At 37.9% G+C, this 14,243-nt stretch overlaps 1 pseudogene; it reads right to left on the reverse strand.

Annotated features, from left to right (window-relative positions):
• Positions 1-354: 354 nt before the first annotated feature.
• LOC132296195 (LEAF RUST 10 DISEASE-RESISTANCE LOCUS RECEPTOR-LIKE PROTEIN KINASE-like 1.1) lies at positions 355-2,729 on the reverse strand (annotated as a pseudogene).
• Positions 2,730-14,243: the final 11,514 nt, after the last annotated feature.

Below are 14,243 nucleotides of genomic sequence, written 5' to 3' on the forward strand. Positions count from 1 at the left end.
TGTTATTGTTACTTAGAAGGCCTATTCAACATACACAACTATAGTAACATTTCAATACAATTCATATTTTCATTGCAATGCAATTTTCAACATGTCTAGCTTAAGTCCTGCACTTTATTGCTTTACATTATAGTATTATACATTCAAGTCCTTTACTTTCAAAAGTAGTGCATTCCTTCCTAGCCAAGTAGTAGTCCCGAAGTCCTTTCTTGAAGGCAAAAAGAACCCTGAAGTGTTCATTCCAGACCTTATCACAATTGTCTGGTTTTGTAATCTTCCATCTGGAATATTGTTTGGATCTTTCTTTGGAACTACAGCAGTTCTTGGCACGCCCTTTCGGTTCCATCAAAATTGACCATTTTTACAGGACAAACACTATGGGAGTTAAAAAAAAATTAGGAAACACTTTTGTTGGATACGGTAGATCTACTAACGCAACTTTCTATCACAGAAACTGGTGAAGGTGGCAGCTCTTTACTCTTCAATAACACGACCTCATCAGATTCCGGTGAAGGAGGTGGTTGTCTACCCTTTAACACCCCAACATTGTAAATTACCTTTTTTGCCTCCTCACCTTTGCAATCTTGGCCCTGAATTTCCATCAGTGTCTCCAAAACATCATCCATCGTAAGCCTCATTTCCCTCTCAAACTACAGACATTGAAAAGCCAACTCTGCCACTGAAGTAGTCATTCTCTGCACTTCACTATTTGACTCAAATCCAAGACTTGGGTCAATCAATTCATTGAACGCACACTTTTGGATCCTGTTTACTGCCAATATAGCCAAATTAATCTTATGCCTTTGCCTACCTATGTCAACAGCTGGCAATGACGATATGAGCTCAATTAGGACAACCTCAAAGCTATAAACATCGCTTTTATCAGTAAGTTGGTAACATTGGTGATACTCTGGATCAATGTAGCCCGGTGTCCCCTGTGGAGCAGTTGAGACATGAGTGACATCGGTTGGGAAGAGCCTTGAAAGCCCAAAATCAGCAACTTTGACACAAAAATTATTGTCAAGGAGAATGTTGTTGGTTTTGACATCGCGGTGTATGATGTCGGAAGCATGGAGGTAAGCCAATGCAGTAGCGGTTTCTATGGCAATGTTCATCCGAATAGAGCACGGGAGTCGTCCGGGCTTTGCTTGATCACCATGGAGATGGTCAGCAACTGTGCCATGGGGAATGTATTCGTAAACAAGGAGCAGTTCGCGGCTATGTCGCGAGGTGCAGCCATAGAGAGTGACAAGATTGCGATGGCGGAGGCGTGTTAGGATTTCTATTTCATTCTTGAACTGCTGCACTTGCTTGTAGTTATGCTCATATAAACGCTTGACTGCCACTTCTCTCCCATCTTGAAGTTTGCCTAGTCCATAAAAAAATATCAAACACTTTCCAATTTTGCACACACATACACACAACCACACAAAAGCAGTAATTTTTTATTTTCTTACCATGGTATACAGTTCCAAAACCTCCATCTCCAAGTTCTTGATTAGGATCAAAATTATTGGTGGCTTCTTCAAGTTCAGTGTAGGAGAAGACGGGGACCCCAAAGAAAACTCTACCTCCTTCTAGGTCTACTGATCTTGAGGAAGCGTTCCTTGAAAGAAAGTATGAAGGAACATACTTCCACTTGTATGGACGCCATATAATAAATACGAGCAAGGTAAAGATAAAAGATCCTGGAATAACTGAAATAAAAATAAAGATAGAATTCATGAAAGAAAACAAACTAAAAGCAGAGAAAAAAAAGAGAAGGAATACCAATTGAAGAGGTATATTACCTGTTGCTAGAATGAATTTGTATTTTATTTTTGCTGCAATCAATATCAAGCAAAACAAGATTAGTTCAGACATGAAGAAGTATGAAGCCAAAATATTGTTGTTTGCATAATATTGAAACCTTAACTAAACATAAATGATAAATAATAATTAAATTCTATCCAGGTAGGGAGTGGTTTTCGTCGAAGAGTTTGAATTGTTTCAGAAATATTAGAAATGGGAATACCTTCTTTTGGGATCACACATTTAAACTCGCTGCTGACGTTTAGACATTGGCCTCCTGTATTACGACAGTCTATACAACCAGATGACGGAAACAATTTAAGAGAGACAGTAGAATTCAATAGTTTAAAAGGGTTGTCCACAGTTTCATTCGTGTGTTGCGGAACTGGCAGCAGAATAGGTGAACAGTTATGTAGAAGGACCTCGAGAATATGTTTTTTGGAATTTGATTCATCAATATGTCGAGATGACATGTAGTAGACAGAGTAGCGTGTGCAATTGAAATATTTGTAATCACCAATTGGCTGGGTAAATTGAGGATTGTCGCACTTGAAGAATGTGTGACTGTGCTTGATCGTGAAGGAAATGAAAGGAAACTTGGGAAGAGAGAAATTCTTGAAGGTATTATCACAATCTTCGTCGGACAAGTGATGCTGAAGCTATTCATCATCAATTTTAATAGTATTAGAATATATTTTTCTAACAGGATACCAGTGTCCCTCCATCAATTGGACTACTGGAGCTTCATCACACTTATCTACCATGAGTCCGCATTCAGGAAACGTGCTATTGGTGAAAGGGAAGCAGAAGGAGCCAAGTTTTTTGCATTCGAAAGATGGTGGGCAAACAATATGGGAATTATAGTGATCTTCAACCGAGTGAAGAAGCACTAGATGAGAGAGAAATAAGAAAGCTAGGAGAGTGGGAATAGCAGCCATTTCAAGAACAAGAAGAGGAAGAATCAAATTATATTGTTTAAAACAATACCAGCACTAGAAAAACTTTACTCCTTAACTCTTCTCTTCTCTTCTCTTCACTTCTCTTCTCTCTCTCAATATTATTACTTAAACAGGATTGCCCAGAAGCCACTAGTACTGTAGATTTTTAGGCTTGTTTGAAACGTCAAAGAACAACACTAGAAAAGTCTCATCTCATGGTGAGAAAGCAAGTAGTGGTGGTGGTAGTGGTGGTGGTGATGATGATGACAATGATGATTTTATTAGGGGTCTTTGTCTTAAAGAACACAAAAAAGTCTTTATTATGAAAACTTCATGTTGTGTGGTAGTCTTTTATTCGTTGGTGTACGAGACGGGGCCAAAGAAAAAACAGTAAAGCTAAAGATAATAGAGTCACGGTCATGGATGAATTCTTTGGGGAGGTCATGCTTCTTCCACAATTTCAAAGAGACATATACTAGTCTGGACCACAATGGTATTGCTCTCCCGTTTCACACACACTCTCATTTCTATTCTTACTATTTTCCCGCTTTATATGACTTAGGTCTGGACTTCACATAGCTCACAAGACATTGCGTTGTATTAATACAGTCCAATGCCTCTAAAAAACATAATAATAAAAAATAAATAAATAAAAATTTTGTTGTCTAGAAGGTCATAGTAGCCAAAGTCATTAATTTTATACATTGAAAAACTCTATTTTCTTATTAATAGACTTTAATTAACTAAAAGAAAGAAAATGAATTAGTTATACGTCAAAGTTTCAATTATTCAATGGCTAGAATTAAACAGGGTTGGAGTCAACTCCAATGTCTAAACAACAAAAGGGTGATGGATTGTGCATGAAATGCTTGTAATTGGATGTATATTGTGTGCAACTAAGAGGGAAAAAAATTTTAAGCCAAGTTTGAAGGAACAACAAAGAGCAAAAAATAAAACAACCTTACCATGGCAAACAACATTAAAGCCCGGGGTAGCTTTAGATTTCTATTTCAGTATCATTAATCTTGGAAGAGAGCTTCAAATCTCCAATATGCTAATGAAACTGAATGTACAAGAAATTGCTCTCTCTATTAGGAAAGTTTATTTTTTACACTTCATTTGAATCCTTTATATTTTTGCTCTTCTTCTATTTATAAAAGTCTATTCTTACCCTAAAAATCCTTTGTTCTTTCTAAACCTTCATATAATATGGGCTTCATTTCCTCTCAATGGGCTTGATCTTCACTTGGGCTGATCTCTCAGTCAAAACAGGCCTTGCGCTTGGTCAGAACAGGCCTTGAAGGAGAGTGAGCGGGCTGGAGGTCGCTGGGCCTCCTTCTTTATTGGTGGGCCAGGTTGGACTTAGCCAGTGGGATTTTATGCCCCTTCAGAAACTAACTCTAATAAGTGGATGAAGACGGTGATGAGTTAATTTGAACACTCTTAGTTCATCTATTTAGAGTACTAGTTGTATTGCATGAACAGAGAAACTATGCAACAATTTTTCTAGAAGCCTGTCATAGCAATTTTTCAAATGGGGTCGATTAGGGTAGAAATTTGATTTTTGTGCTCAACCAATTCAAGTACTCTCTTTAGACAATACCAATGTAAATCCACTCATTAATTGGTCATGTTTCATTTGTGAGGTTGGGTGGGGCAGGCTTGTGAGAGACAAGGCTCTAGTGCATGTTATGTGTACTCACAAGTCCCACCTGAGTGTGAAAAGATGAAGTGTTATTTATAGGTTCAATACTGAAGGGGACAAATCCATTTTAGCCCAATGAAAAAGAGCCCAACCAGGCAATAGACGAGCCTAGTATCACTGTCAAGCCCAAAGAAGAAATAAGGCCCGGTGACATGCCTTGCTTTGTTGTTCTGACTATATAAGAGGTAAAACCCGAATGGAATCAAGCCCATGAGGCCCATAATGTAGAAGCCAAGCAAGGAAACTAAGGTAAATGAAAAGGTTATAAATAGAAAGAGTGATAGAAAGACAAGGAATCTTGTTAAGGTAATATTTTGTACCTACAAACACACAACGCCATTTAAAGTCGTGACGGTCGCACTCCATCCGAAAAAGTCTCGTATGTGTGGTGGTACAAGGACACCCATTGGTGGGGACTTGTTACGGCCCACCAAAGCTTGAACCTAAAGATAGTGGTGTTGGGCTATGGTCAAGTTTTACATTTATAAATTGCCACTACTACCTTTCACCAAAAATATAGTTAGGGCAAGTAGGGATCGTTCCAAAGGATTGGTGGGTCGTATTAGGTTGTGGAATCGAGATTAGGGTTAGTAGGTCAAGTGATCAAAAGATTGGTTGGTGATTGAATTACGCTCAGATGCAATTTAAACTAAAGTAAACAATTAAATGTAATAGAGAGAAAATAAGAGAGAGATCTTGGGGTTTAGAGATCACCACTAAGCATAGCTTTTCTACACCCTTAACGAATGATTAATGAGGGAGAAAACATGTATTGCAACATAGTGTGTGTGTGTGGTTGTTTCAACAAGTATGGATGACAAATTAAGCATATATTGTCTAAGCAACATGGTGGATAGTACAATATATCAAACTAAGCCATTAATCTTTTATTTAAGCTCGTAATCCAAACACATCACAAGGTTGGAGATATATGCTACTTGCTTTCATAAGTATGGAACATCAAACACCAAGCATGGATTGTCCTCCACATTTAACATCTAAACTATAACTACACTACAATTAAGCTAATAACATGAAATTAAATTAATTAAACTAAGGGAGAGGCACAATCCATCAAGAAATGAGTATGAACCATCAAATAAACCACAAGAGCATTTCATTAAGCACTATGTCTTGATAATCTCTAGATCAATAGCATTAATACACATAGACATGCATCAATAATATAAAATCTAGAGACAAATACATGAACATCTATTCTAGCATACATAGACATATGGATAGAATAAAATGATCAATTGGAAGCATTAAACCACACAAATCATTGAATAAATAAGATCTATATATATAAAAGTGTCAAAACATGTATCACAATACAAATCCCCTCAAAAATACATAAATCAAGATGTAGAAAGCATGTTTAGGGCTAACTCTAGCCCCAAGAGGATGTCTAGTCACTCATGGATGGTGTCTTCCAACCCTCAAGGGCTAACTCCATGGTAGAGATTGCTCATCTTCATGTTTGATGGAAGAACTCCAAGCTTGTGTCTCTAGCCTCCTTTCTTCTTTTCTTCCTCACTAAGAATATGGAAATTGTGTCTCTAGTGTATGTATCTAGTATATGTCAAGAATGGCTTATATTCCTTATAAAGGTAGGTTAACTGTCACCCCCAATGTGTTGGGCTCGTACATCAATATTCCTTCTAATGATTGGATATAAGACAACTTTTAATGAGTTGGAAATTGGATTTTCTTGGGCTTGAGGAAGTTCGATCGATCAAAATTGTGGTGAGATCGATCGAACATGGCTGAGATCTATCGAACTTAAGCTGGATCGATCCTCTATGGCGGCACCTTTTTGGGTAAAGACAAATCTGAGATATTTTGAAGATATTTTTGGGAAAGAGACAAATGTGGCAGGTAGGGTGGTACAACTGGATATAAATGGAATCTTTTCGATCGATTGAAAGAAAGTTGGATCGATCGAACTTTGTGGGATCTTTGGATAAGGACAAAAGAGCTTGGATCCATCTTGAAATGCTGAGATCGATGAACTTTCGATCGATCGAATATTTTCTGAGATCGATCGAACTTACTGAATTTCCACCACTTATATTCTTTTGCTCCCACTTTGCTCATTTCTTTCATTCATCTCAAGATTGCTTTAATTATGCTGTTATTTAGCTGAGTTAGCTTATTTTGGGGATAAGTACTTGAAAATAGAAAAAATACAAAATCAATCTAAAGTGGGAAAATAAGATAGGTAAAAGTTCTAGAATACCCAAGCTTAAAAGGTTTAAATGCGCACTTTTCAGCACTCATCACACCCCCAAACTTAAATATTTCTAGTCCCTAACAATGAACTAGAAAGGAAAAGAATGAAATGAACAACTATACAACTATGAACTAGAAAGCAATAAATGGATAACGCCACTTTCGTAGGGAACACGATTACATTTAGCATATGCAACAAGCTTTTTAAACCCCTAAGTTACACCTAGTGGACGAGTGAAGTCTCATAAGGGTTTCCATAAATGATACCCACAAACATTAACTCATTCTTTCAAGTATGCAATTTTTCAACCCTTTCCAAGCAATCTCCCAAAATTTCAATATCAAACAAGCAAGTATAGTCCTCCACACATCAAGAAAATGATCATGCAAATCAAAACAACTCTAAAATCCTTTTTGAGTGGACTGACGTCAAGTATGTTGCTATCTTAGCCAACTAAAAAAATGATCACATCCTTTCCTTCAAACTAGCACACAAATCTAATACCGATCATCAAGACAAAAAGTGGACCTTTTATTAAAGTTTTATTGTTCTAGGTGCGTTTATTCTTTTTACTCATTTTTTTTTTTTTGAATAGGATCAAAGATGGAAGCATGGTGCAATGTGTTGATCTATTAAGCTTTTTAGCGATTCATGAGGTCGAGCGTTAGGTCAATGACTCCCAAACCAGACGGCTTTAGGGCACTAGGTGTTTAAACAACCCTAAGGACTTACAAGCTCAAATCAACTAGGTTACAAAATCAAAATAACTTTCATCTAATCATCTCCCACTTCTCACCTTTTTGGGAGAAGTCCTCACTTTTTTATTGCTTTTGCAATTTCTTTTTTTTTTTTTTTTTTTTTTAAGATTCAATTATTAACCTAGAGTTTGGACCTTCCACTTTTCGGTGTGAGAATTTCAATGCTTAATAAGGTTAGAATCCCGGCTACTTAGTGAAAAGGGGTTGTTATCCACCTTTATCAAGAATGAAAGCTTTCAATGCACTACTAGCCCAATTGGGATATAACCAATTCAATAATCAACAAAGCATGTACCCCACAAATGAATGCTAGTGTGCGCCTGTGCTAGTGTAGAATACTAGAGTGAATCTCAAAATAATCACAAAATCAGGATGATGTGGACCACAAGTGCAAGCATAATATCAATCTTTCGAAAAATTTACTCCTAAATGGCATCCACAAGGCATGCAAGGAGTATTGGACTTTTAAGTCAAACAATTTTTTAATTTTAAGCAATATAGTTATCAAAAGGTCAAAATCATAGCTAGTTATGGACCAATCATAGAAAATTCCTCAAATACACAAGTCATGCTCAAAAGTTTGAATTGAAAGCAAATACTGTAATTAACACCATTACCCCCCCCCCCCAAACTTAAATGGCACAATGTCTTCAATGTGAAAAGAGAATAAAGGAAAGAGTATACTAGTGCAACTAAGCAAAGAATGGTCGGGACACAAGTATCCAAAGTAGGTGGCATAGCCCCCCTAAACTTAGGATTAACTATAGTCCTGAAAAGATGGCACTGGATAAAAGTTCATTAGACAACAAAGGGGATAATAACAGTGCACAGTGGATATGCAAATGTAAATAGGATAAGAAATTGAAGAAAGAAGAGAGGAAAAAGGGTGGCCCTGAAAAATTCGGGTAGTACTCTCACTAAAGTCATTGGGATGCACCTGATGGAGTTAATTACAGACAGATATGTCAATACACATATATGACATCTATAAACAAAGTATGCATAAAAGAGAAATAAAGAATAGTACAGTACATCCAATATCTAGGCCAACAGACTGGCCACAAGTATATAACAGTATTAAAAATATGACAGATATCACAGATATATAATAGGAGAAGAAGATATGGAAATATCAAGTAGAGGAGGAAGGACGAGTAGGGCGTGCTCCGTGGATGTCTTTGGATAGATTATGTAATGCAGCTATGACATCCGTGCGGAATGAAATAATATCAGCCCGAATGGAAATCATGCCATCCTCCAAAGTCTGAAGACGCTCTCCGAAACTGGGTATCTGAACTAGAGCTTCAGGTACTGCTAGAGTGGGAGAATAATGATCCTGAGCCTGCTCCTCATCATGAATGGGCGACCCTACCAGAGAATGATGCTCTGGGTCCTCTGCGGGCTGCTCTAAGTCAATATCTAGATGCATGGTAGGCGGATTGACTGGTACATCGTTCGCCGCCTACTCTACTGCTGCTGCCTGCTCCAACTCCTCTCTCTCTAGCTCCTCAGCTGCCTTTACAGCGTCATCCTGTAGACTTTTGATAAGAGCCTTATAGCTCTTATCCTAATCCTTCTTCAGGAACGAACAGGCCCCAGACTTAGTACGCTCCCGTGGCTGGAAGGGATAGCGCTGGTCTCTCAGAATCTATGTGATGATATAGCCAAATGGGAGATACTTAGCCCTTTTAGGTTTGGCCTTGCTGATACAGTCAACATACAGCTTCATCATAATGCTCCAGATGGGCGCAGGAATAGATAGCCAGTGCCCTGTATATAAGGTGTACAGAGCTGTTAGGTAGTCACCGCACCTCTGTATCTTGTGGCTGGCCATAAAAACATTTCGGAATAGCACCGAATCAAAGAACCACAAGTCGTCTGGCAGATAAGTCCGAGTGGTGAAAGTCTCGCCACCTGCATAGTAACCTGTAAGTGCAATGGCCATGTCTGTATATGAGGGCCTCCATAGGGTAATATATGTATCCTGGAGATCGGGAGGGTAGACGTGTGGACAACGACAAGATCTGGAAAGAGTGTCCACCGTGATACTGATAGGGCAGTCGTCAATGGTAGTCCGCAGCTCCGCCAGGTTACTCGGGGCAGGTCGGAGGTTCTGGAAGAACATCCGGACTAACCTCAGGTACACTAGGTATGTAACAGGGGCTAGTATAGTTGAGATGCCCCTCCGGTCTATATCATCATATGCTGCTCTGGTAAGAACAGAACGGGAGAAGTAGTCTATGTCGAAGACCGACTCATGCACTACTCGAAGGCATGAGTATCTCGACAATGGCCGGTCTAAGTCCTGGGCTCGCTAAGCTGGTGGTGGTGATAAAGATGGTATGTGCTCAGCCTCAGCACCAGCCTGCGAAGAAGATGCCTCATCCGAAAACTGTAGTCTACTGTCAGTGAATGGAGACTGAGGTGGAGTAGGATCTACTGGCTCGGGCTCAGAAATGGGGTCCTGGACGTGAGATGGACCTGCCTCATCATCTAATCTTCGCCTGGCCCTGCGGTAATAATGTCCGCGAGCAACAGTCTTGACTCTAGCCATGGCCTGCAAAATAAATGCAAAACTTGCAAAAAGGAAGTCAGTGCCGGTATTAAAAAAAAAAAAAAAAAAAAAAAAAAAAAAAAAAATTAAAGCACAGTTGATAGAATCATGTATGTCAAATAAGATAGACAAAACAGATAAGGAACATGAATCTATGCAAGTGACAAGGAATGAGTGACATGATGTGAAGCATGCTAGACAGTATAAGTATAGAATGCATCCAATGTGAAAAACACAGGCATTAGGCATGTATGAGATAACATGAAACACAAGATATGGTGTGTGAAATATGTGATGTATATCTGTGAAGTTCGATCGATCACAAAAATGTGAGATCGATGCAAGTTCAATCGATCGTGAATAAGTGAGATCGATCTATTACAGATCGATCTGAGAAAAGTTCGATCGATCGAACTATGAGGTAAAATTCAAAAAGTCACAGATCTGTAATGTGAATGGCATGGGGGCCTCACAAATAAGCTTGTGGGCCCCTCTACACAACAAATCAACAATTTTGGTCACTTTCCTTGGCCCGTGACCCCCAAAATCAAGAATTAAAATCAAAAACTATAAAACTTATATATACATATATATACACATATATACATAGCTTCAAAACTTCATGAATGGCAAGAGCATCATTATAACATCATAGATCTAACATATAAAGCATGGATTCATGAAGAATAAGCTTGAAATCAAAAGAACGGTTTCAAATCTTGCCTCAAACCGAGAGATGAGATAAAAGGGAGATGAGATCTTAAATCCGAGATGAAGTGGAGAGATTCGAGATGAGATGGACTCGTTGGAGGGTTCACCGGAGGTGGAGAAGTGAGTTGGAGCGGCGAGGGATGAAGATGAGGGTGTTAGATCGATGTGTGGTATCGATCTAATAACCCTAGGTTTAATTTTTAAAAACATTCTTATACCAGTTCGATCGATCGAACTTAAATCTTAGATCGATTGAACTGTGATCGATCTCTCCTCACTAAAAGACAAAATTGTTTTTTTTTTTTATATCAAAATTTTAAAAATGAAATTATTTTTTGGATTTTTTTTAAAAAATAAAACTAAATAAAATAAAAATAAACAAAAATAAAATAAGCTATTTTTGGAATATAAAACAAAATAAAATATAAATAATTTATTATTTTAAATTTAAAATTCGAAACAAAAAATCAAACTTAAAACAGTAAATCAAAGAACAGAGATCGATCTTAGATGAACTCCGATCGATCGAACATGCAAAAACTTGCAGACATGTTCGATCGATGGGACAGAGAGGCCTTTTAATGCAGGTTCAAAAAAATTCTAAGTGTTGGGACTGTAGATCGAGCCAAGATGCAGTTGGATCGATCAAAGAACTAAAGATCGATCTAGGAACAAGTTCGAACGATGGGACAGATAGCTGAAATATGCAGGTTTTCTTCGAACGATTGGACAGAGAGGTGATTGGATGCAGGTGGATGCAGATATGGAGTTCGATCGATTGAACCTCCTTGGAGATCAATCGAACTTATGCAAAATGCACATTTTCAACATGAAAGTGCATGCAATCCTAATCACAGTTCCTAGCAATGTCTGTGAATATAAAGCAAATATCTAGACTTCACAAGAAATGAAATTTAAAATAGATCTGAGGGAGGAATAGGGTTATGACACCCTACGAAATGTACTAGTCTTTAACGTTTCTAGCAAGACATTGGACTTTTTTAGCTCGGGTCAAACATCTCGTAGTGCATCCCCTCTTTGATGGAGTGATAAGTGTTTTGAACTCCACCCAACAAATGGTTCCCTAGAGAACTTGTTGGATTAGGCTCAAAAGAAATTTTTGGTCCTTGGTCACAATGATCTTTAGGCTTCCATGCCCTTTCAAAACAAGATTTTGAAACTACTTTCTTGGAATTCAGGGTTGAAGATAAACTTTTTGGAATTTTGGTTTCACACAATGACTCTATTCCTTCACATTGATGGTCATGATATTTCTCTACAACATTCACTTTTTCATGTTTGTCAAATGAATTGGGGGTCGGATTGAAGATATTCAACTTCACTTTCATATGGCCAAATGAGATCTTTATTATCCCCGTCCTACAATTAATGTTGGCATTTGCGGTTGCTAAGAAAGGATGACCAAGGATAATGCAAATTTGGCTCCTAGGATTCGGGACCGGTTCCATGTCAATGACAACGAAATCAAAGGGGGAGAAGAATATGACGGCCCAAGTTTTATAAACCCAGTGCGTCAGTAATGACTGAAAGGTGACCCGATGACGGACCCAAAAATGCTGAAGCAAAATGTATAAAATAACCTTTAGAGATGTACGTCATCCTTAAGGCACCAAAATGACTCCCCATGAAGCCATGGAACTCAAATGAGCCAAGCAATGAAGCAAGAATGTCAAACCGGATAAGAAATGAACCAAGGATAAAATGGTCATTTCAAACTAAAATGGATGCCACCGTGCCTACCATTGGAAAGACAATGAAAAATTAACAAATATGGACTCAAGAATCACTTGATTTGGAGTCCAGACAGCAAAGATATCAAGTCTTGAAGTCGAAGGAAGAAAAACCCTATCTCGGTTCGAGCCAAAAACTGACACCCCTCCACTAAAATTTGAATATCATATACTACAAAAGAAATTTGAAACTATATTTGGTACCATTGGAAATCTTATTTCAACGCGGTCAATTTAGACTCAAGAACAGACCAATTTGGAGTTAAAATGAAGAAGATACGATGATTTGAAGTCAGAGGTGCAGTGCTGAACCAAGACCCACACACACACACACCCATGAACAGTACCACGAGCACTCATGCAAGGGCTTCAAGCGCTCATATTGTACATGCCCAAGGGCCAAAACTCTCTGCCCCATCTTCGAGCGCTCGTGCGACATCTTCGAGCGCTCGTTCTGCTGAAGGCTTAGCAGAAAACTGAGTTTAAAATGTGATTTTGAGGACTTTCTGGGCCTTCTTTGGAAAAAAATTGTGAAGTAACCCCCTTAAAATCATGTTTTCTGGTTAACCATGTCAAGACCAACATTTATTTTTCAAGTGAAATACCAAAAATGCCCTTGAGGTTTGATTTAGCAAAAATGTGTAAATGAATGCTACTCTAAGTGTTCATTTCATCAAGAATGGTGTTGTGTGCCAAAGTGAACATGCACGCATATGTAAAATGAATAAATACACATGTTCTAATAGCCCATGGCCACATAGCATGTCATATACAAAATACGACCTATCAAACCTCGAATTCTCATAGTTTCATAAGACAAACTACAGGATTAAACTAGCATACATGTGATATAAATGTACATGGTACTTGGCCTCATATTATGCATACAAAATAGACATCTTCAAGTATTCTTAGATATACATTACACACCAAGGAAGCCATCTTAGCTTCTACAATACCATACATCCATGGTATACAAAATTTAACATCCATGGTATACAAAATTTAACATCCAAAAGGAAGTCATGCTAAATAAGTGCATGTCAATATACAAAAATGCTTCAAATAGCTCAAAAGCTTCTAAGGATGATGAACATCCAAGAACATGGTCGCTTTACCTAAAAAACAGCCCAAACCACTAGGGTGAGTAATCAAGTTACTCGTAGGAAGAAGCATATGTGTATACCCTAAAGTTTCAATATCATTGCAAGATCAATATAGACGAATACAATGGAGCATTCCACTTAACGTCCATGTTCTAGGTGTTCTAAGGGATCATCTTAAGTTAACTTAAATGTTTTTTAGCAACACAATATCAAAATGGATGTACTTAACAACATCAAATTACATATAATAAAATTTACAAGTTACAAATAACATTGATTGTGAACTTGGAAATGAATGCGAAATCAAAAAGTGGAATCCTTGGACACCTAAGCTTGGAATTCTGTCGAGACCTCAACGGTTATTTCGGGCATTAACTCGTAGGGAAGACCACCCTAAGTGCGAACTATCTCAATTGGGGAGAACTCATACCTCCCGCACTAGAGCCAAACTCTAGACATGTTGCTAGTATTCATGTCCCAAGAGAATCCAAAATATATATCAAGTTCAAAACTTATATATATATAAATAATAAGGCATATCAACCACCTTATAAGCATAAGAACTTCGAAACCACACAAACCATGTCTTAGGGTTCCAAGTCTAGAATGGCATGATAGATGACAAGTTCTTAACTTAATATAATGCACAAAACAATATCATTAACTTATCAATTTAAGCATGCCTCAACAATA

Source organism: Cornus florida, unplaced genomic scaffold (assembly GCF_030987335.1).
Source record: "Cornus florida cultivar Cherokee Brave unplaced genomic scaffold, ASM3098733v1 CherokeeBrave_3.0.0_Hap2_Chr02, whole genome shotgun sequence".
In the NCBI taxonomy this organism is placed as follows: domain Eukaryota; kingdom Viridiplantae; phylum Streptophyta; class Magnoliopsida; order Cornales; family Cornaceae; genus Cornus; species Cornus florida.